Source organism: Rhamphochromis longiceps, linkage group LG7 (assembly GCF_057381845.1).
Source record: "Rhamphochromis longiceps isolate RC_006_pf linkage group LG7, R_longiceps_female_GT1.1, whole genome shotgun sequence".
NCBI classification, from domain to species: Eukaryota; Metazoa; Chordata; class Actinopteri; order Cichliformes; family Cichlidae; genus Rhamphochromis; species Rhamphochromis longiceps.
This window is the reverse complement of record NC_140563.1, coordinates 60,279,335-60,304,789: the sequence shown is the minus strand read 5'-3', so window position 1 is coordinate 60,304,789 and position 25,455 is coordinate 60,279,335. Positions and strand designations below refer to the sequence as shown.

General features: G+C 42.9%; 1 pseudogene; it reads left to right on the top strand.

Annotated features, from left to right (window-relative positions):
- The first annotated feature begins 487 nt into the window (after nt 1-487).
- LOC146666538 (E3 ISG15--protein ligase HERC5-like) lies at nt 488-17,866 on the top strand (annotated as a pseudogene).
- The last annotated feature ends 7,589 nt before the right edge of the window (nt 17,867-25,455 follow it).

The window sequence follows — 25,455 nt, the reverse complement described above, 5'->3', positions numbered from 1 at the left end:
ACACATACATGACTGCCTGCTGTTTTGCATTACTGTGTATCTACTGTGATTCATGCATGCTGTACTGTGACTGAGATAATAGTGTATATGAGACACACTTGACAACAACATTGATCAGGATGTGAAAAAGCTACCAGATACAAGTTGTCAGCAGGTTATGGCTGACTAACCACCCTGCCTTACATCACTCTGGGCTAATACTGTAAAAAGCAATCATTAGTTTGTAATATCAGATCATTTGTTTTGATAAATACATAGTCCAGTATCAGAGTTCATATGAGCTATTTTAGCAGTAATTTTACACCTCCACTGTGATAGTATTTAGCTGTTAATCATGTTAGCAAGGAAGCTCGGGTTTGTTATTCATTCTTAATTTAGCCACGCTGCATGAATTTGGATGATGCGATTTTTGAAAATGACAGTTTCATTTATCGGGCGTTTATAAAATCGAATTTCTTAGGCTGGCTTTTAAGGAAGGACAAAAGATATGTATCAGTTGGCTGGGAAGAAAGATGGAGGTGGAAAGGATGTGCGAGCTATGGGACAAAGTTGTGAGACTAGGTTAAAAAGAGGTGAGGATCAGTGAGCAGGAGTGTGGCTTTGTGCTGAAAAGAGCACAACAGATTGTCTGGAGAGAAGGTGAAGGAAAGTCAGCTGAAGCAAGACAGTTTGTGGAGTTTGTGTTGGACTGTATGTTATGGTGGGAGTCTGGGGATTAGTGGACTTTGATTCCAAGTTAATACTAGCTAGTGTTTCTCACTGGTTTTTGGGTGGTGGAGTAAAAGGGATTGGTTGGTGGCTGTTTCTAATGTTAGCCTTTTCTTGGTTTTCTTACAGGCAGGGTAAAGACATGGTGATGAATGAGTGTGTGGGCCGTCTGCTGAGGACCAAGAGCTCAGGACAGTCAGACAGGGGCGTCGCAGCAGGAGTCACTGTGCTCGACAATCCTCTGCTGTTCTGAGATGTCACACTCCTGCCTGCACATACAAACCGCAGTGAAGTCAAAGTTCCACCTGCACCTCCACCTGTTCTTGCAAAAGCATGAAAACTGACAGAGGTGAGACAGCAGAAAAGTTTTTGTCTATTTTTTTTTTTTACTAAGTTAAGGAATTAAGTTAAAAAGAATGATTAAATAAATTGTTTCTTGCATTTTTGATTTAATGATTGTGTTTAGGATTATTTCAGAAACATGTTTAGAGGATCTTTGTAAGCCTGTATTTACTTTAAAAGAAGGGAAGCACTTTTTCATTCTACAGAAAAGGTGACACATTACAGATGAGTTCATAAAAAGTGTCACTGTCACTCTTTCAGGGCTCTGTCACTTTTCCTTTTTTTACTGGAACAGCATGGTAAAGTAGGCCTAGGCTGCCATCTTGTGGCAGTGTGTTGTTACTACAACATATGAAATTGTGTTTTATTGGAAATATAATTCAGCACTACTGAGCTGTTTGTAACTCTCTCAGTTACAAACTGAACCTGTTTTGTAGACATATAAATTACTTTTCTTTTTTTTTTTGCCTGTCCTGTTTGGATCTTCAGCCATCAGAATTGTTGTCTGAAGGCCAAGAAAGATGCCAAGTGGATTTAGTTTACCAAGTGGATCATCATGGCCTTGCCATATTGGTCCATTTGATTGCCCTTTATTATAATTATGTATTTATTTTATTTTCGTTTTTTAAAGACGGGACAGACATGACTGGGGGAGAGGGAGAGAAAGAAAAATAGAGGGGAGAAGAGATGGTGAGAAAGGGGGGAAGAAAAAAAAGAAAAACAAACAAAACACCTGGATCACCTGTATGGAGATAAAAAACCAGTAGAGAAAACAAACAACAAAGAGCAACATAATAAAAACAACACAATCACAATAAACTAGCTAACAGTAGATACTAAATATTACATGTTATTGTTTTTTGTTTTGTTTTGTTTTTTTTCTTTTTTAATTTCACCTGTTGAGAATGAAAAAAGAAAACAAGCAGAAGAAAACGAGAGCAATAGAACAAACAACATCACGATGATATATGGGAATATAACTGTAAATACCAAATATTAAACATTATTGTGCAGCACATAAGATCGACAGTGCACAGTGTGCTTTGAGGTAGGAGCCAAAAAGGGAGTAGTTTGTGTGTGTGAGCACCCGTGTGTACACTGTGAACATGAACGCACTAGTTGACTCCAGTTATTTATACTGAGGTTTCTTTTATTTGTCTGTTTTTTAATAAGAAGAAATTCCAGTAATTTCATACTATCATTGTTCATTTTGCATTAATTATGAAAGTGCCTTTTTGTTTCTTATTCTTTGGCTTCTGATTGCTTTTCCACAAACTCCTGAGATAACTATATGTACATGGCAAAAATTTAATATGGACTGTTGTCTGGTTCTCAGGACGGTGCAGTGTTTACATTTGGCTCTGGTCAATATGGACAGCTTGGCCACAACTCGTTACAAAATGAACAGTGTCCTCGGCTTGTTGCAGAGCTCTGGGGGGCAAAGGTCACAAAGGTTGCATGTGGGAGGTAACATTTAATTATAATTATATCATAAATACTGTAATTGAAAAAGAAAAGCGTTTACTGCTGAGCGAACAGGAAACTTCAACTTCTGTCTTATATCTTCAGAGTGATCATACTGAGGTCCACCAACAACACAGATGTTTAAAATGTTTTACATTGTGGACTTTCCTTTTCATGCACTCTTTTCTCAATCAGCTGTCACACACTGGTACTGACAGAATCCAAGAAGGTGTACTCGTTTGGGTGTAATGAACAAGGGCAGCTGGGATGTGGAGACGAGACTCAGGCATCAGTGCCACTACCTGTGCAACTGCCACATGGTAAATACATTTATCTGAACAGAAGAGTCGATTCAATTTACAATTTCACAAAAATAACAGTAACAATTAAATAATTTTATTATTAGAGTAATAATTAAGGTGTGTCACATCCAACTGTATAGATAGAGGTTATAAACCTGACAAAGACACACACATATATTCACTATGCAGCAATAAAAAGTGCTACTCAGAGGTACTGCGTCTTCTGACACCAGTGAGGAGCTGCACTGTTGGGCTTTGCACTTGCTGCAGGTGTAACACAGATGAGCCAATAGCCCAATAGATAATTGGGTAAAGCTTTAGTTTAAAATAATTAGTAATTCTGACTATAAGGGCTTGAATATAATCATAGACAAAATGTTTGGCCACGCATCAAATACTGGAAAACTTAAAATAATCTAAAAATAAATGTCATGAACTCACGGCAGGTTTTAGGTTTTCTGCTGTATGTTTTTAAAGTGCTGATAAAAAAAAATAATTTAAGCAAATAAAACTGGACCTGAATTTGATCCAAATAACCGAGTTAACCACAGTTAACAACAAAAAGGTTTATTGCCTAAATGTCACAAATTAAGCCCACTGTAAGAGCAAGTCGCTATATCTTATATTTCTTTCTGGAACTGAAAAACCATCCCATACAGTACAGTTCACTCTTAGGTAGATAATTTCTCATCTGTTTTTATTCTAGACATTTCTAACATCTATGCAGGAGGAAGCACTTCATTTGCAACATGCACGCCTAATGAGGTACCAGCACAAATGCATACATTGCAGTAAGGATACCTGTGGGAGGATGTAAACATGGCTTTACCAGTTATATCTACTTGTGAGGTCATGTGTCTAAACCAAACATGAACCTTTGCTTCTTTCACAGGGCGCTGATCATGAGTCAGGCAGTGGCACAAAGAACAAGGTGACAGAACACTCTATTGATAACATGATTGACAAATGGGTCTCTGCATACAATCCAAAGCTGTGGAAAAATCTAAAAGAGTAAGTCTAACACAAAAGCAGCTGTTATTGTTGTTGTATGTAACTGGTTTGCTGCACAGCATGTACACTGTAGTCTTAGTGTTACTGACTAACCTCATGAACTCTTCACAGGGAAATTCACAGGATGCTCACATCTCCATCCTGTATGAATCAAAGCTTTCTTGACAGGAGGTAAGAACACCATTTATGAGCATGATCACGACTTCTTTATATCTGTTGAATTTAACATTTGAATATACACATTTGTCATTTTCTTCATGTCAGCAAAGATAAACATTTCCAAACTTCACCAAAGTACTCCGGTTTGGACTTGTCACTTGCACGGTGAAGTTTTGAGAAGCTGGTGATTCGAGATGTTGTTTTTGCAGAGGTATTGAACTGGAATGTGACTAACACACGTTTGTAAACTGATGAGTAATTAACTAAAAAAGTAAGAAGTGGACTTTAATTAAACCTTTAATTAATAATAAGTTGCATCAACAGGCTGAGACTGCTGTTCTGCAGCTGCTTCCATCTGTTGATATGAACCCTGTGGGAGTGGAAGGATTGAGGATCTTCCTGCTTCTCAATGAACGTCTGCATGCATGCATAGAGAAATGCAGATGGCAACAGAGCAAAAAGCTTGCTGATGCAGTCGCTGCTACCATTTAGGCAGACTTTAAGAACTTTAAAACCTTCAGCACGTCTATTAAAAGTGTATTTATTGGATTAGTATATACTGTTTAAATGCATCAATGTATTAAATGATAGCATTTTATTCTAACAAACACTCTAGACTTCTTAAACCATGATATCAGCCAGTGAAGAGCTGACTGTAACTTTGTCATCCTCAGGGGAATGGTGGTCCTCACTGTCACCCTCCGACACGATCAGATATGTTCAGGTGTGAAAGACGGCCCTCTCGTGGATCCCAATCTTTAAGTCTGCTTCTTGCAACGCTCAAGCCAGAAACGTACTGCTAATCCTCCAGCATATGTACTATGTCAGTATCAGAAATGATCAAAAATTAATTAAATGTATTACTGCTCAGCTTTTCAACAAAAAAAAGTTGGATTTTCACACAGCCAGTATAACAAATACTACCACTTCTTGTTTTAAGACCAATGAGATAAACAAGAAAATCCCAGAAACAACTTTTTGCCTCGAGCTTAGCCAGATGTTTCTAAAGGAGGATCTCAAACGTTGGCGAACAAAGTCAAAACTCAAGGTGAGGTCAGCTGACAACAAGTACTTTGAACCTGCTAAGATGGCAGTCAACCCAGAAAATGACTCATTCATGTTAACACACTGTTAAGCTCACTAACTGTTTATGTGGGTTGTTTCTTTGTTTTTCCAGAATGCAGATGATCTGCCTGTGATTCTTTGCAAGTACCCATTTGTGATGGATCTGAAATCAAAGAAGCTGGTTTTTGACATGAATTCTGCATTCACTCAGGTAACTTAACCACCCTGTTACAGGAAAACAATAGCAGAATTTGTAATTTTCCAGTCTGCATTAGTGTGTTTTAGTGATCGCACTTTAAAGCTACACTATTCAGCAGTTTTATATAACAGACAAAACAACCATCTATAAAAAACAAAGGAGTCACAACAGAAAATAAACTAACAGAATACAATCATAAATCAGCAGCTGCCCTCAGTGCTGCAGAAGATTCCAACATTTTGTTGTTTTATTTGTTTTAGTTCTCTCAGCACTCTTTTCACTCACAGTTCAGGCAGGCGTCAGTTTCAGAACCTCAGAACAGAAGCAAGAGCCAGTCTAGCTCACTTGGTTCACCAGCTGCCTTATATACATCACAATTGGAATTTAAATAGAGAATTTATTTTAAAATCATGATACTTTGTTTTGTCGTGCAGAATGAACAGCAGGCGCCTCCACAGATGCTTTTTGTTTTTCCTTACGGATGGATTCCCCAGTCAAAACCCAAATTTTTTAAACTGCAGCTGCAGCGCGCATCACTTTTCGAAAGCACCTTCAGAGAGCTGGCAGCTGCTCCTCACAGCGACTTCAAGAAGCCACCTTGTGGTGAATATTTGATTGATTTTCCCCTGATGATTAATGCATAGCCATTCTTCTGCAACTGTTCTTTCCAGAAGCATCTCTAATATTTCTATTTCTCAGGTCCATTTTGATGAGGACCCAAACACCAAAGATGTCTACAAACGAGACCTTTTTCACCACCTGTTTCTTAAAATGGTGTCAGAAGAATCTGGGATGTTCATGCTCAATGACTCCAAAACCCTGGCATGGTTTCCCTCCAATGTAAGACTTTAAAACTGAGCCCACCAACTGTATAAAATTGGTTAAAGGATTGAAATTTTAACGATAAGCAATAATAGAACCAAAGTGAACTTTTATTAATGCAGGCAACAGAGGAGAGCAAGAGAAACTTCTTCCTGTTTGGACTACTGTGTGGCTTGGCCTTGTACAACCAGTGTATCATACACTTACCATTCCCACTGGTTCTGTTCAAGAAGCTACTCAGTTTAGAGCCGACACTGGAGGATATGATGGAGTTCAGCCCGACTGTAGGACGGTAAGTATCCATTTCATTTCAGTAACACATGCTGCTGCTGGTCCCACAGCCTGGCCCCGGACAAGCAGAAGAAAATGTATGGATGGATGTATTTTAAGTTGTCGTGTGTCAAAAGTTACAGTAACTTGTGACTGCTGTAAAATGTACATAGTTGAACTTCTTTTAATACAACTTTTTGTTTTAATTTCTTTAAAGGACTCTGCAGACCATCTTAAACTATGAAGATGATGTTCTGGATAATCTCTACATGGACTTTTGGGTATGTGTTTTACTATAGAAGATGATCAGTAATCTGTCTCATTCTCAGGTTTTGCAGCTAAACTCATCTGATTTATAACTAATTTACAGATAAACTGGGATGGAATAGATGTTGACCTGGATCCTCAAACTCCTGGAAAGCCACTGACAAGTCAAAATAAGTAAGCATATAAAACATGACGTGCTTGTGAGGTTCATCTGCAGCACCTTTGTCTCGGTGAAATATTTGCTGATTTAAAAATTTCCCTCCTAAACAGGAAGGAGTTTGTGGAGGCCTATGTGAATGGTAATCCCCGAACCAAATGGTGGACACCAGAGGTGAAGGGAGCCACCAAGCTGAAGAAGGAGTCCTATCGGGCTTGGTTAGCCTGTGGGACTCCGGAGGCAGCCGACAGGTATCGACAGGCCAAGCGGAATGCGGCTCGGGCAGTGGCTGAAGCAAAAACTCGGGTGTGGGAGGAGTTCGGAGAGGCCATGGAAAAAGACTTTCGGACTGCCTCGAAGAAATTCTGGCAAACCGTCAGGCGTCTCAGGAGGGGAAAGCGGTGCTCTACCTGCACTGTGTATAGTGCTGGCGGAGCGCTGCTGACGTCGACTGAGAAAATTGTCAGGCGGTGGAAGGACCTCGAGGACTTCGAGGACCTCCTTAATCCCACTGACGCGTCTTCCGAGGAGGAAGCAGAGTCTGGGGATGAGGGGAATGACCCGCCAATCTCCGGGGGCGAGGTCACTGAGGCAGTTAAACAACTCCTTGGTGGCAGAGCCCCTGGTGTTGATGAGGTCCGCCCTGAGTTCCTGAAGGCTCTGGACGTTGTAGGGCTGTCCTGGTTGACACGCCTCTGCAATGTTGCGTGGAGATCAGGGGCAGTACCTGTGGACTGGCAGACCGGGGTGGTGGTCCCCATCTTTAAGAAGGGGGACCGGAGGGTGTGTTCCAACTACAGGGGGATCACACTCCTCAGCCTCCCTGGGAAAGTCTATGCCAGGGTGCTGGAAAGGAGAGTTCGTCCGTTAGTCGAACCTCGGATACAGGAGGAACAATGCGGTTTTCGTCCTGGTCGCGGAACACTGGACCAGCTCTTTATCCTCTCCAGGATACTTGAGGGTGGGGTGCATGGGAGTTTGCCCAACCAGTCTACATGTGTTTTGTGGACTTGGAGAAGGCATTCGACCGTGTCCCTCGGGGTGTCCTGAGGGAGGTGTTGCGGGAATATGGGGTGTCTGGCCCATTGCTACGGGCCATTCGATCCCTATACAACCGTTGCAAGAGCTTGGTTCGCATTGCCGGCAATAAGTCGGACTTGTTCCCGGTGGGTGATGGGCTCCGCCAGGGCTGCCCTTTGTCTCCGGTTCTGTTCATAATTTTTATGGACAGGATTTCTAGGCGCAGCCAAGTGGCGGAAGGCTTTCGCTTTGGTGGCCTCAGAATCTCATCTCTGATTTTTGCGGATGATGTGGTTCTGTTGGCTTCATCGGGTGAGGGCCTCCAGCTCACACTGGAACGGTTCGCAGCCGAGTGTGAAGCAGCGGGAATGAGGATCAGCACCTCCAAATCTGAGGCCATGGTTCTCAGCCGGAAAAGGGTGGAGTGCCCACTCCGGGTCGGGGATGAGTTCCTGCCCCAAGTGGAGGAGTTCAAGTATCTCAGGGTCTTGTTTGTGAGTGATGGGAGAAGGGAGCCGGAGATCGACAGACGGATTGGGGCTGCAGCTGCAGTAATGCAGACGCTGCACCGGTCCGTCGTGGTGAAGAGGGAGCTGAGTGTAAAAGCAAAGCTCTCAATTTACCGGTCGATCTACGTCCCTACCCTCACCTATGGCCACGAGCTGTGGGTAGTGACCAAAAGAACGAGATCGCGGATACAAGCGGCAGAAATGAGCTTCCTCTGAAGGGTGGCTGGCCTCTCCCTTAGAGATAGGGTGAGAAGTTCGGCCATCCAGGAGGAGCTCAGAGTAGAGCAGCTGCTGCTCCACATCGAAAGGAGCCAGTTGAGGTGGTTCGGGCATCTGACAAGGATGGGCCCTCCTGGGTGAGGTGTTCCAGGCATGCCCCATTTAAGTTAAAAACAGGCGATTCACAAAAATTGCGGAAAAATCTTCACCTGTAAACTGTAAATTGCGAATTCTAGAGCCCCGGGGCAGACCCAGGACACGCTGGAGAGATTATATCTCTCGGCTGGCCTGGGAACGCCTTGGAGTTCCCCCGGATAAGCTGGAGGAGGTGGCTGGGGAGAGGGAGGTCTGGGCCTCTTTGCTTAGACTGCTGCCCCCGCGACCCGGCCTCGGATAAAGCGGATGAAGATGGATGGATGGAAATGAAAGATTCTTCATAGCCTCGTTAAGCCTTTAAAAAAAAGCCCTAATTCTGTTTTTATTATGCTTGTTCAAAGTACAAAAACGTATGCCAAGGAAAGTGGGCCAAAATTCCTCCCAAAGCTATGTAAAGATTCATTACCAGTTATTACAAACACTTGACTGCAGTTCTTGCTGCCAGGATGCTTCCACCAGTTAATACATTTAGAGGTCAATTGCTTTTTCACATAGGGCCAGCTAGGCTTGAATATTTTTTTCCCTTAATGAATGAAATTATAAATTAACAATTGTGTTTTGTATTTACTTTTTACACATAAATGTGACAAATATGCAAAAATACTTTTTCCTGTGATGTGATGATGATAAGATGTATGTAAAAGTTTTCAAAAAAAAATAAGATAAGTAAAATTATATTTTCTTTCCATTGTTGTTCTTCAGGGTTCCTGACTGGTTACAGGAGAGCTCCTATTTTTGTCATTGACCAGGTCAAGATGAAGGTTTTTGCTATTCAGAGCGGCACCTGTGATCAGCACTTCCCTGAGTCAGAGACATGTCACTCTAATCTGTATCTGCCTTTTTACTCAACTAAGGAGATCATGTGAGACAGACTGACAGAGGCCCTGCTAGCAGATACAGAATTCACACTGTGATGGTGGATCGTATGCAGCTCTAAAGGAGCGTGCACTGTGTCTGAGCCGAGGAGGAGGGATGAGATTTATTTTTACTCTTGGAACTCATCTTTTTATTTCCTGTGGTACCTCAGGATAATTTACACTGTATTACAATAATATTACACTATAGCAAATGCAAAAAATTCAACATCCCCACATAAGACAGCTGTGTAACAGCATCAGCATCATGAGGCACTTTAGAATTATCTGACTTTTCTTAATATGTCATAATTTATCCAATAATTTAAGTTACTGCTGCATTATAATTCTTATGAATCAAATCTAATTTTTATGCTCAGACAAACATGAACAGGAGAATGTATTGCTTTATAACTACTATATTGCTATAAACATCTGACTATGTAATACAATCCAATAGAGCACTTCTGTATTATTTATCACTTTATTCTTTGTGTTTTGTTTAATTCTGGTGGGGTTGAATTATTTCCAATAACAAATCTTTAACATATGTAACATTGGTTATTTGTTGGAACAATAAAAATGTGTATTTTACACTAAACATTGCTTACCTGGTGTCAGTAAATCCCTAATTACTGCAGTCTGAGGTTTCCTTAACACGATTTGAAGAAGCAAGAGTACAGTAGTACAATAGAGTCACAAGTGATGAAAAAAAAGATTTCATGCTATAGATAATAACAAGTCATAACTTATTATGATCTAATCTAATAACTCTACATCAGCCTACAAAGGCAGCTGATCTGTAAAGTCAGCTTACAGAAATATATAACTGCATATCATCTACAAAGAAACAAAGCTTTATTACATAAACTCTTTTGTGGCCAATGTGAAGCATCTAACAGAAAGAGGTCAAATGCATATCCTTGAAGCACACCACTAATTTTCAGGTTTCTACACAATGAATTACCATGGGCCAAGTAACCACAGTAAAATATCAGTGGCAGAGATATAAAGCGACCACTCTTTAAACAAAATGGAACAGAACAGTTCATGATTTGACCAAAGTGTGGATGTAAATCACTACTTTTATCTTCCAAACATTATTTATATTTTGATATTGCTAGGGATGATGCAATGATCGGGGACCATTCTTAATTTCGTTGTTCTCATGACAATGACAATAAAGTTTCTGATTCTGATTCTGATTCTGAAGGAGTTTGTGGATGCCTACGTGAATCATGCCTTCAACACATCAGTGGAGAATGTGTTTCAGGAGTTCAAGAGAGGCTTCTTCCTGGTGTGTGAGCAGGATTTGGTGAAACTCTTCAGGCCAAAGGAGCTGCAAGAAGTGATGGTGGGCAAAGACTTCAGTGACTGGGAAAAGCTGAAACAGATAAACAGCTGTTAGTGATACAAAGATGTAATTTGTCTGCAATTCTTTTATCACATCCCATTATTGTGAATGAGTTATCTTTGGTATATCTAACTGTACAAAAGGCCCCGTAGTTATGGTTTTATTCTGTTCAGTTGTTAGTTCACCTGTAGTTTTTAGAGTGGCCAGTAGAGGTCACCCCACCGCTTTGTATGAGAGACTATGTCCAGGGAGAAACGTGGGCAAAGCACCCGAGCTTTTCTGCTCCAGATTACCGGCAGAGAATTGGTTATTCCGTGAGAAGTGTGCATTAATGAGCAACAGACCACACACACACACACACACACACCCATGCCCACGCACCTAAACCTGTATGAAATACCTGCTCCTCTGACAATCCCTGTTACCTTCAACTGTGTGAAGTCAATACAAGAGTCTGCACTATCCTCGGTGTCTTCATTGTCTCCCTTCTGAACATTCATCCGGGCCTTGAGCAGTGTTCTGGCCGACACTCCGGGGAGTGGTAGCTGCAAACCTGAACAAGCACCTTACAGTCCTTCCAGTACAAGCTATCTACCCAACATTAATGGTCCTTCGAGCCGGATATAAGCTGCTTCTACCCTAACAAGATGGATGATATTCAGAACTTCTCAGCTCTTGGTGCGCGCCCACGGCGTAATGTACGTCGTCCCCTCCGCTATGAAGCTTATGAGACTGACTTCCCTGGGCTTGGTGCAGGTTACCAGGAGGAAAGTGGGACAGGAGGCGACAACCGTTCTTCCCACCATCCTCCGTCTGATCCCTCTGATGACGGCTCACACGGCCATGTCACACCATTGAGAGCAGAGTTAGAAGATATACAGCGTGAAAGGTTCCTGTTCCAGCAGTCGCATGACGAGATGAGAGCCGGGCTGGCTAATTTCCAGGCCCTTCATGCTAGTTTGCTGCAGTTGCTGGACCGTGCAGAGAGTCTGCAGCTCAGTCCACCGCCCAGAGCCCCTGCTGTTCATCTCCAGCCACCCCCTGCTGAAGAGGAAGAGGACTGGCCTCCACCACCTCCTCCTGTTGTGTTCAAGGAGGAGTCTGTCTCCAGCCAGGGTCCAGTTGCAGACCGCATCGATACGATGCTGAAAGAGCTCCAGGATCTGAAGAGGGAGTCTATGGCTGCACAGGAGAGTCAGATCATCCCCCCACATGAATCTAGGCCAGGGTTCACTTCTCCTCAGCCAAGGATCACCTACCCTCCAGCGCCGCCTCTGAGAGCACACCCCCCTCCATTGCAACCACTGCCAACTCCACCCCCGTCCTCATCTACTCCTTTCTTGACCTACAGGGGGCCTTGTCCAAGCATTCCCAAGCTCTCACGCCGTGATCCTGGGGAATTTGCTCGTCTAAAGATGGCGCTAGAGAACTTATTGCCCCCGGAGAGTTCAGAGCTCTTCAGGTACCAAGTCTTGTTAGATCACCTACACCTGGAGGAAGCAAAGTTGATAGCGGACGCTTACCTCCATTCTGCCACGCCCTTCAGTGACACTATGAACGCTCTTAACGACAGGCTTGGGCAGCCCCACCAGCTTGCCCTGAGAAGAATTGCTGCTGTCATGGACTCACCTGACATCCGCCGAGGGGATGCAGCCGCATTTGAGCGATTCTCTCTCCACATCCAGTCGCTCGTGGGCATGCTGAAGACTTTAGGCCCTGATGGGGAGGTCGAACTCCAGTGTGGCTCCCATGTGGCTCGACTCCTTAGTAAGCTTCCTTCAGAGCAAAGAGCTGATTTCCGTCGGTGCATGTATAACCATTCTGGATGACCTGGCTACCTGGTTAAAGTACGAATCCTGGTGTCAGGACTATGACGGCCTGCCCACTCCAGCGATCACCAGAGAGAAGCCTGATGTCAGACCAAGCAGACGCTCTGTTGCGGTTCTTCACAGTGGAGAGAGCTCACCCAGGTCACTAGGTACCACTCCAAACAAAGCTAGGCAGCCACCCTACTGCGCCTTTTGCGATAACCGTGCCCATCACCTGAGTCAGTGTCAGGAGGTCATCAAGCTGAGTCGCGAACAACTCACAGACTGGATAAAGACTAACAAGAGGTGCTGGCGTTGCGCACGCTCCCATCAGGCAGCACAGTGTACCCTCAAGAAACCCTGCAGCCTGTGTCAGGGTCGTCATCTGCAGGTCCTTCACAACGTGAATTCGAAGTCCTTGAAGCCACATGGCCCAGTGTCTGCTCCCCCACGAGAAGGTGAGAATCCTACGGGCGTCCTGTACCTCGATCGTCCTACAGAGAGCGGCCAAGTCCTATTAAAGGTTGTCCCAGTCATCCTTCACCATAATGGCAAGACTTTGAGCACTCACGCAGTTTTGGATGATGGGTCAGAGAGGACTATGCTGCTACCCACCGCTGCCCAGAAGCTTGACCTTCAAGGCATCCCAGAGACACTTCCATTGCGCACTATCAAGCAAGATGTGCAAACTCTGCATGGATCATGTGTCTCATTTGAGATCTCCCCTGGTGGCAAACCTAAGCTGAAGTACAAAGTCCGCAACGCCTTCACCACCACCCGTATCGACCTAGCCGAGCACAGCTACCCAGTGGAGTCCTTGCAGCGGAAGTACAGACACCTCCGAGGCCTGCCTCTCCAGTCCTTCAAGAAGGTCAAACCTCTCCTTCTTATTGGCAGTGACCACCCACAGCTCATCACTCCAACTGAAGCTGTCCGTCTTGGTCCACCGGGTGGTCCTGCTGCTATGCGCACCAGGTTAGGGTGGACACTACAGGGTCCCTCCAGCCTTATAGGTTCCTCTTCGCTGCCACAACAGTGCCTCTTCACGACTGCCCTTCCTCCCCAGGTGAGTGAGCTACTCAAACATGTAGAGAAGTTATGGCAGGTAGATGTTGTCCCGGTGCCAGAAGGCAAGGTGGTTACCCGTTCAAGAGAAGATAACTATGCAGTTAGCCTGCTAGAGCAGAAGACAGTTCGTGTAGATGTCGAGGGCATCCAACGCTATGCCACCCCCCTCCTTCGCCGCGGGAACATGCCACACCTTAAAGCTAGCCCTAACGCTGTCGTTCCCAGTTTGAGAAGTGTGGAGAGAAGGCTCCAGAAAGATCCAGAACGAGCTAAGATCTACCGGGCGGAGATAGAGAAGTTGGTCCAGGCCGGTTCGGTGGTTAAGGTGTCCCCCTCTGAGGTTGCTCAAGCAGATGAGTCATGGTACATCCCTCACCACCTTGTTAGCCACAATGGCAAAGATCGCCTTGTGTTTAACTGTTCGTTCCAGTTCCAAGGCCAAGCCCTCAACGAACATCTTCTACCTGGGCCTACCCTGAGCGCATCGCTCCTTGGTGTCCTCCTTCGCTTTCGAGAGCATGCCGTAGCCATTAGTGGTGACATTAAAGGTATGTTCCACCAGATTTGCCTTCTTCCCGAGGATCGTTCCCTCCTGCGGTTTGTGTGGCGGGATCTGCACCCCGAGGAACCGGTGGCCGTTTATGAATGGCAGGTCCTCCCCTTCGGTACAACCTGCAGCCCATGCTGTGCAACCTTCGCTCTGCAGCGCCACGCCAGGGACCACACGGAAGGAGATGATCCGCTACGTCACTCTGTGGGACAGTGCTTCTATGTTGATAACCTTCTCCAGAGCGTGCCAACCCCTGAAGAAGCCCGGGACCTAGTGGACAGGCTAAGAGCCCTTCTGTCTTCTGCTGGATTTGTCCTTCGCCAGTGGGCCAGTAATGAACCCAGCACCATTGGCCACCTACCTGAAGACCTCAGATCCACAAGTGCAGAACTTTGGCTCACTCAAGACAAATCAGACACCTCTGAGCCAACTCTGGGCCTTAGCTGGCACTTCCCCATGGACACCTTGGGTTACAGACACCGCAAAATCAGTTATGGCGCCCCCACCATGCGGAATATTTATAAAGTTCTCGCAAGCCAATACGACCCACTTGGCTTTATCCTACCGTACACCACCCGAGCCAAGATGCTGGTGAGGGATCAACAGAGGGGATGGGATGACCCGCAGCTTCCACCAGAACTACTCCAGCAGTGGAAAACCTGGGAAGAGGAATTGCTGTTCCTTGCACAAGTCCTGCTTCCTCGCCCGTATCTCCCAAAGCACATCATGGAGGCAGTTAGTGAGAGAGAGATTCACATATTCTGTGATGCATCAGAGCAGGCTTATGGCGCAGTGGCCTACATGAGAACAGTGACAGGTGATGGCAGCTCACATCTAGCCTTCCTGATGGCTCGCTCCCGTGTTGCCCCTAAACGCATTCTCTCCATGCCTAGACTTGAGCTGTGTGGTGCCCTCTCCGGAGCTCATCTTTCCCGTCTCCTGAGAAATGAGCTCACTCTGGACATAAAGAGAATAGTGCTGTGGTCTGACTCCACAACTGTACTCACCTGGTTGAGGTCCCAGTCATGCCACTTCAAGGTCTTCGTCGGCACCCGCGTGGCTGAGATCCAGGAATTAACTCACTCGCACACCTGGCGCTATGTGGACTCAGCCCAGAACCCCGCAGATGATATAACCCGGGGGAAGTCCCTTCTCGAGCTGACCAGACCCAATAGATGGAGTCAAGGGCCTCCTTTCCTGCTCCTAGGTCCAGAACAGTGGCCTCCAGAGCCAAGTGGCACCCTGGCTGAGCCTCCAGGCCCATCTGAGCTCCGTAAAGAGACCTTTTGTGGATTTTCTACCACCTTCGACCCCGCCACCTCGAACTTCAGCAAATATGACACCTGGACACAGCTGCTGGAAGCTGCTATTACGCAGTTGCATGGGGCGGCCAAAGGCGGTGGAACTTCATCGGCTTATGACTATGTTCGAGCAGAGATGAACGTCCTGAGAGAAGCTCAACAGGAGAGCTTCCCTGAGGAGTATCGACTTCTTAAGCAGGGGAAATCCATCAGTCGCAGCAGTCGTCTCCTCGCACTATCCCCTGAGTTCGACCACGAGAATGAGGTCATCCGTGTAGGTGGACGTCTTCGCCGCTCTGAAGATCTCGCCTTTACCAGCTCCCATCCTTTAGTTTTGGATCCGACACATCCAGTCACCCGCCTGTTCATCCAGGACGTCGACAGTCGCCTGCGCCATCCAGGGCCAGAGAGGGTCTTCGCGGAGATTCGGCGCACTCATTGGATCCTGAGAGGCCGGGAAGCAGTTAGGCGTTTTCAAAGGACCTGTCTTGAGTGCCGCAGATGGAGAGCCCGACCAACTGTTCCCAAGATGGCGGACCTGCCAGTTGCGCGCCTCCGCCTTTACAAACCTGCCTTTTATTCGACAGGCGTGGACTGTTTTGGACCCTTTGAGGTCAAAATCGGGCGCCGTGTGGAGAAGAGGTGGGGCATCATCTTTAAGTGCCTAACTATCAGAGCGGTCCACCTTGATGTCCTAACCTCCATCGATACAGATGCCTTCCTAATGGCACTTCGCCGTTTCATTGCCAGGAGAGGAACTCCAGCTGAGCTGTACTCAGACCAAGGGACCAACTTCCGTGGGGGAGAAAGGGAACTCCAAGCAGCTTTTGCAGCCATGACCTCTGACCTGCAGAAGCTCCTGGCTCCCCATAAGATCGTCTTCCACTTCAATCCACCAGCGGCTCCTCATTTCGGGGGAGTGTGGGAGCGGGAGATTAGGTCTGTCAAGACGGCACTCTACACTACAGTAGGATCCCAACCCCTTCAAGAAGAGGTCCTCCGCACGGTCCTTGTGGAGGTGGAGGGCATCTTGAACTCCAAACCACTAGGTTATGTCCCGTCTGACATCAGTGATCCTGATCCAGTGACCCCCAACTGCTTTCTGATGGGGCGGCCTGACGGAGCACTTCCTCAAGTGGCTTACCCCAGAGAAGAGCTCCTGAGTCGCCGGAGGTGGAAGCACTCCCAGGTGCTGGCTGACCACTTCTGGTCTCGATTCATCCGGCTGTACCTTCCAAGCCTGCAGCTTCGGCAGAAATGGCGGTCATCCCCCGCAGATGTCACAGAAGGTTCAGTGGTGATGATCGTAGATCCTCAGCTGCCTCGTGCTTCCTGGCTCGTGGGCTGCATCTCCAAAGTCCACCCCAGTCCCGACGGGCACATCAGGTCTGCTGACATCTAGGTGAAGGACCGGACCTTCACCCGACCTGTGGCGAGGCTGGTGGTGCTGCCTGCCCTCCCGGACGAAGACAAAGGACAATCACCGTGACTTTGTTTGTAAAATTGCCTTTTGTTGTGAGCAAATGTACTTCATACATTTGGGGGCGGCTGTACAAAAGGCCCCGTAGTTATGGTTTTATTCTGTTCAGTTGTTAGTTCACCTGTAGTTTTTAGAGTGGCCAGTAGAGGTCACCCCACCGCTTTGTATGAGAGACTATGTCCAGGGAGAAACGTGGGCAAAGCACCTGAGCTTTTCTGCTCCAGATTACCGGCAGAGAATTGGTTATTCCGTGAGAAGTGTGCATTAATGAGCAACAGACCACACACACACACACACACACACACACACACACACACACACACACACACAACACACACACACACACACACACACACACACACACACACACACACACACACACACACACACACACACACACACACACACACCTAAACCTGTATGCAATACCTGCTCCTCTGACAATCCCTGTTACCTTCAACTGTGTGAAGTCAATACAAGAGTCTGCACTATCCTCGGTGTCTTCATTGTCTCCCTTCTGAACATTCATCCGGGCCTTGAGCAGTGTTCTGGCCGATACTCGGGGAGTGGTAGCTGCAAACCTGAACAAGCACCTTACAGTCCTTCCAGTACAAGCTATCTACCCAACACTAACAGTCTCTTTCACTATGATTAGAACACACATTATGAAGGTGAATAAAGCGCAGACCATCTCACCATACAGATGTTTTGGGAGGTCTTTGATGAACTGACTAAGAACAAGAAGAAAGCTTTCCTTTGTAAGGACTGTATTTCATGTTAACGTGTAAAACAATAAGTGCGAATGTTATTCTTCAGTATGTCCCAAGAGTCACAACAAAGCAACGAATCACAGGAAGTTAATAAAGTAAAATATTGGGGTTTTATGACCTGAGTTTGATGGAAAAAGCATTTGACCAACAGCTGAGATGGTTGAGCACTAATGCCTGAATTGACAGACTGATTTCAGATGTTGTGCACAAAATTATATATAATAATTATATAATAAATAAGTATGTATCCAGTAAGTATAAAATCCACAAAGCTGCACAACATGGGGTGGTTCATTTCCAAACACAAGTCCAACGTCAGTTTCACACTTTTTTATTATTAGAAATAATTGAATTGTTACATGTTTAAATTTACACAAAATACCAGAAATCTACACTGTCATGAACACTTTTTTCACCAACATCTAAAAAACTATTAAAGATAAAAGGTGAGTGGATGGAACGACCACTATATTACACAGTTTAAATGTAACGTTTGAAAAGCACATGTCAACTGAAAGTGTAATGAAAGAAACAAAACCTTAAATGCATTCTTGGTGGATTTTAATTCACCCAATACGAGCAATCATCGCCAGTACGATTATTTGTGTTATTATGTACTCTGTGTGTTAATGTGTTGTATCATCTTTTTTAGGTTTCCTAGTCATTGTCAGTTATATCAAACACAAAATATAAAAAGTTTAAATCGGCCCTCATCTTCCAAGGTGGAGTGGCACCGTTCCCTCTATGGCTGCTTAAACTCTTAAAATTGTGCATTCATATCAGTGTAGACATGTGAAGAAAATACAGGCAGAACTAAGTAGATCCAGTTTTCATTCAAAAACATTGGTCCTCATTCAGTATGTGTATGGAAACGTTGTTATTCTGTGCAAACAAAAAACACGTGCACACACAAAATTACAGAAAACCTGTGCAAACTTTGTTCTTACCACTGTGTGTTTGTTAATGACTCTGGATCATGCACATACTGTCATGCTTCTACTTCTCTTTGCAAATAAGCAAGTTTACCTCAAGGTGAAGTGGAGAAAGTGATGATGGTGTAAGAGAGACGCCTGCATCGCTAAAGCAGGAAAACAGGAGGCGATATGACTAAAGAAACTGAAACAATAGTGTCACAAGTCAGTGATTCATCTGTATTTCATTACATGAATATGTTTGTGTTCTACACACAGATTTAGAACAAAGGATGAAGGTCTGGTTGTTTTAAAAACTCTTAGTAACATTATTATTATTATCATTATTGCTGTTGTAGTTATCATTTGATCATTAATTACATTTCCAAAACACCATGTAATAAAATGATTGATTGATTACAATTAACTTAAAAGAAAAGTTCTGGAAATGGCTTTAAGGCTCCTGTGCTTTCCTGGCTGGCACATCTCTGCAACATTGTGTGCAAGTCTGGCGGTGGAACACGGCACCAGCACTTTATCCTCTGAAGAACCCCGCATGTCTTGGGGTTGTTTTGTAGCATGTCTGTTCTTACAAACTGAGCATTAGTACAGATGCAGTGACAGCTTGTTTCACATTGTTAGAATGATTCTGTTCATAGAGTTTGAGCAGAATTTCTACGTACGTACAGTGATGTGAAAAACTGGTTCAGATCATTAAACAAATTTAAATATAAGACAATGATAACACAAGTGAACACAAAATGCAGTTTCTAAATCAAAGTGTTGATTATTTATGTCAAGATGCGTGGCAAGAACCGGGACCAAATGCAGGATTTGACCATCAGAGTCGGTGTGTTTATTTACAGTGAGAAATGTGAACAATCGTGAAACAGAAGGAAAGAAGTGGTTTCCATGAACGTGCTCCTGACTCCCGCTCCAACACTCGAAATTTACAATTTAAGTTTGTAACAAGACAAGACAAGATCTTCTTCTTCTATAGACATGTTCCCTGTTTAATGGTGCGTTTGGCACCAAACTCAGTATTTAGATCCAGCCGTCAGTAAAAGTGTTTTCACTCACTCCCAGCAGAGGGCATGCAGACATCTCACCTCTCATCTTCATCTTCAGTTCTAAAACAAGCTGAATAAGATTGATGATGAACTGTCCTCCTGAGGTCTTGGCCTTCTCTCTGTCAGTCAGATTAATTGTGTCTATTGACAGTGATCAAATCCAGCACACCTCAGAGCTCCATTAGAGCATACAAAGACTCAATATATTTTATAGAGTCATTCAATTGTTGATCTGTCCTGTTAACATTATGGATTAACTAATCCCTCTCTCTTTCATCCTTTAATTACATTAAATGAGGGTGCTGTACATATTTTTAAACTACTATACAAATAATAAATGTCTTTGTTGCCTCTCAGTCTGTTTTATGATGATTTCAGGTGATTAAGTTCAGCGTTTACCCTTAATTATGTGTGACTGTCATCACATGCATCATCCACCATTCATGTCACACCCCTGGCTGAAGGGGAAAGACAGAAATGGACACCTCACTGAAAAAATGAATGTATTTAAAAAACAAAGTCAATGTCTGTAATATGTGAAGTAAATAAAATTCAAATAATCCCAAATGACCTGTAAGAATGAGCGATAGAAACCGAGGTTGCAGACGTCCATATATAGTCTCAGTTGAGTAACTAAGCATGGTGACAAATATTGCTCTAAACAAGCCAGATTTGATTGACCTGACAACATTTTTGATTTGTGCATGTAAAGAAAGTCAATTAAAATGAACAAGAAAAAAAGAAGAAAATGCCCGTGTTATGTAAGCTTTGGATGAGATGGAGATAATAGCTAACACATTAATGAGCCCACTCCTGCAGCATGATAAGTATGAAGGCTTAATTTGTTACCCAGATGATTTCAATGAGAAAAAATACATCTCAGCACAGGACACATGAAGGTGCAGCATGAGAAGAAATACAACAGGAGAAAGATGGTGCAGAGATAATCGTGGACCAAGTAGAAGAAGCAGACAGCAAACTGTGAGCAGACAAAACAAACTAAGAGCTCAAAATTGTTGCGCTGATTGAAGAAAAGTTACATTTGGTTAGTTTGGGCTCTGAAGCTCCAGCTAGTTGTTTTGAAGATGAAGATGAAATTAGTTCCAAAAAGAATTGGAGAAATATTATATGTGAAAGTGCAGAAGGCTTTAAAGATCTGGGTGGTTTATTCACAGCAGAAAAAGAAAATAGGATGATCATGACATGATAATGTGGCAAAAAAATGTCTTGTTTCCTTAATCAGCACGACAGTTTAGGTCTCAACTAAAAAAACTTGGAAATGGGTTGCCTTATGCTCAGTGTGTTAAATGTTTAGTCAGTTCTCAGCAGTCTTCCATTGTAATGGTACATTTAATTAATGTAGTTTATTTGAAGAATTGTAGGCCTTAGTGAAATGGAGACACAGCTCCTAAACTCTGAAGACAAACATAAAAAAAAAGACAGCTTCTGAAGTCGTTCAATGTTGCTTAGCCCTTTGAACGACAGGAAATACAATAACAAACGTAAAAGAAATTGTAATTTAAAAATAATAATTTCATTTGGCATCTGTTGAATTTGTTGTCACAACGTCTTAAAATGGGTGGAAGTAAAGGATTTTTAAAATTTTATATCAGGAAAAAAAATTATGTTTAGACATGAAAATTCTTTCATAAATGAAGCTGATAAAAAGTTGAAGGCAGTGGCACACCCAAATGTTCACATTGTTTATGGAAAAGTGCCAACTTGGTTTAATCCGTGTGAAAAGAGAAAATGGGATGATCCACACAGTAATGAGTCCAATGTATTATTTTCTTAATCAGCAAAGTAGTTTTGGTCTGTGCTGATATCTTTGGAAAAAACTTTTGACTGATAAGTTGGGATTTAACATGATAAACTTACAGTAGATAACAAAATGTACCACTGGAAGACAGGAGACATTGTTGCTGTAAATGGGCTTTTGTACATCTGTGTTAATATTCCATTAAACCTCATTCATGATTTATGGTCAGTGTTACTATTAAGTGTTCATATTTCTTTAATTCTCTGATTAATTATGTGTTACTCAACATTAAACTAAAAATAATTGTAGTCATAGAACAAGACGTTTTTAATTGTATTTAATTTATTTATTATTAACCCTCTGGGGTCCAGGGTATAATTGGCCACTTTTGACTACTTTTGATTTTACCTCTATATTTCACCTTTAAAATATGTTTTTCTTGCCTTGTTTGGTATCATTATTTTCAGCACAACCTCAAATATCTGAAATTTGAGTTATTTTTTCATTTTGGTATACTATATTAGCACAGTTGATCTAAATTCAGACAAAAAATTCAAAATCAGAGTACAAAAAAGTTGTATTTTTTACTGTAAAACCCACAAACATGTTTAACAAATGATTTTCATAACTTGAAATGCAAATACAAATTGTACATTTCTAAAAAATTATGCACAAGTTTTGCAAACAACAAAGTTATATGGTACTATTTACCTAAAAATGCAGCCAAGGCCTCAGGCGTTTTTTATATAACCAAAATCTATTTACAGAACAATCAGGTGTGCTGCATCAAATAAGAAGGCACACAAATTATTTGTGCCAGTCCAAAAAATGTAGTTTGTGTTCAGTACAGAGGCGGAGCCAGACATTTGAAACACCCAGGGCTTAGCCCTAAAGGGTAGTATGCATGTGGGATTTTTTTTTTTTTTGGGGGGGGGGGGGGGGGGGTAGAAATGACTGAAAGATTAATAGGCTGTGTTTTGAGTTTTGTTCAAAAAAGAATGACTTCATATAGGAAAAAAATATATCACATATGCAGGACACCTTAAACTAGTTTTTTAATTAAGCAGCAAGGCAGAACAAAATCAGGGCTGTATCAAGACACAGGGACTAAACCCCAATTCAACCAGACCCAGGACTGATCCGGAATTAAAATAGGACTACAACAGTTCAAAATCAGGACTACTGAGGACTTAACCAAGACAGAACAAGAATCAGAACTAGATGATAATAGAACTAAAAATCATCATAGACCTGCACTACACTTATTTTTTAATTCTACCAAAGTACACTATTTAGATTGAGAAAAGTTTATATAATTATTTAGCCTTGTTGTGCAAACAAGCCTGCATAACTTAATAAATATAGAATTTGAAAAATAACAAACCTAAAAAGAAACACTAGGTACGAGATACATGAGTACCTATGATACGGTGATACTTTTGGTAAACAATCATTTGACTAAGGCTATGTCCACACGTACCCGGGTATTTTTGAAAACGCAGATTTTTCTATGCGTTTGCACCTTTCGTCCACAGGTAAACGGCGTTTTTGGTCACTGAAAACGGAGATTTTTAAAAACTCCGGCCAGTGTGGATATTTTCTAAAACTCAGTTTTTGCATTTACGTGTGGACGAGAAAAACGCAGAAAACACAGCGTCAAAGATGTGCGCCTTTTTTTGACGTCACAGTGTGCGCCACGTTATTGTTTCGGTGAAATGAATTTCTACAATACTGTTACTGTTAATTGTAGCCTCTGCAGTGTTTAAATGCTTACATATACACACACAGTTACTGTCCCTCCACACATACGACTGGGTTCTGCTTCTATGCCCCAGCTTTGTTTACTTTTTGCCACCGAGGCTTCTAGACTTTCTGATTGGCCAACATTTCTACACGGTTAGGAATCTAGCGCCATCTCCTGCTTTGGCATGTTCCTAGCAGCGTTTTCCTTCATTTCTGCCTTTATGTGTGGACGGGATTATTTTTTAAAACGAAAGATCTCCGTTTTCAAAAATACCCGGGTACGTGTGGACGTAGCCTAAGAGGTCTGTCTCACCTGCTCTTGTTCCATCTCTGTTCTGTCCTCATTCTCCTCTCTCTCACTCTCTGTTCCTTTCTCTCCCTTTTTGTGCTGACAATCATCAAATATACAGTTGAAACCAGATATTTACATACTCTTCAAATAAAAACACTTTTTTAATTGTAACATCAAATCAGACTAAATGTTTATTTTTTTTAGATTGATAAATATAAAAAACGTATTTGTTAACTTTAAGAGTAAAGAGAGAAATTGTCTGTATTTCTTAATTGTAAATGGCACCAAATTGTATTCAAAACTGAGCCACACTTATGGAGCTCCACAATTCTTTCCCAGGTGTTTTGGTTGATATCTCTTGATTTTCCCATTTCAGAGAAACAGGCTCTGGCTGTGTCCCAATTAAGAGACTGCACGCTTGAAGTACGCGCACTACTATGTACGGTGCGTACTATGAGGACGAGAATAACCGGACGGACCAGTTGCACGAACCAAAACATGCTAACAAGTGCACTGGGACTGGGAGACACTTCAAAGAAGTGGAAGCGGGGCGGCCAAAGAGTAAACTTTCAAAAGTAAGTTCTGAATATTATGTCACTTATTTATGTGCAAATGTTTAATAATGAAGAACATTAAAACATTACTGTTGGCTACATGCCGGCAAAGTTATGTGACATTAGCGATGTTTGTACTTTCAGCATTTACTTTGTTTTAAAGCCTTTACTTTATACGCCGTTCGATAGTTGACCTTAATCTTACAGAGAATCTGATGATTTTGTGGATAATTAAAGTCAGTCATATATCCACAAACACAACAAGCTGAAAGTCAGTGATGCTGCTCGGTTTGCAGTCCTGAATATCACTGCACAAGCAGGATTCACTGCACTGTTAATGTTAGCTATGTTATATTGCTGCCTCTGTTCAGTGGTGTCGAGCCAAACTGACTTTAACGTGTGTTTGAACGAGCTGACGGTTCACTCGTTAAGCTGAAAGAAAGATGCTTTAATCACAGGAGTCACACATGTGTCCACTGTACCATCTGGGAACTCTTCTTGTTTAGCACTTGTAATAACACAAACACTAAATCCTCCTTCTCTTGTGCTGTTTTGTAGCAGTGTGTACACCCGAGACTGTCACCTGTCTGTCTGTCCTGCACTCTCTCTCTGTTTCTTTTTCTCTGATTGTGGAATAAAAGTATGAACATGTGTTTATAGGTTACACTTGTGTTTGAATCCTGCAGCTTATCACACATTTGATTTCCATATGTGACAACTGCAAGCAAGGGTGTAGATTTGGTTTTGGCATTGGTGGGGACGGATGATTCAACCACTGAACGCTGCCCTGTTTCCTTTTTTTTCCTTTTCGTCTTTGCTTCTTGATAAAACAAAAAAAAAATGGAGAAATATACTTGCCTACATATGCTATTCTACATGCTTTTAAACCATTTAAAATGACAATTCATAGTTTTATATGTGAATTATATAATGTTAAGTTTCCCGATTCTTTTGTCCCCATGATAGAACAGAGAAAACCGACTCATAGTGTGTTAAAACATTTATATTTCTTTTTATTCAATCATCTTCTGGAAGAGAGAGACCCCTGCACAACTCAAACGCCAGTTGCAAGAGCTCTAAAATTTTTAGCTCAACATGTGTCTTATGTGGTATTATTTCTGTACTTCAGACGTCACACACAGTTTCAAACATTGCTTATATGAAAAGTTCCTCCTTTCTGTGTCTTTATCTATTAATATGCCTGTGCACTAAAACTTCCTGTTTTTTAGTCTGGGTGATCACTTTGTGAGTCAAAAGTGGCCTTGCTCTAC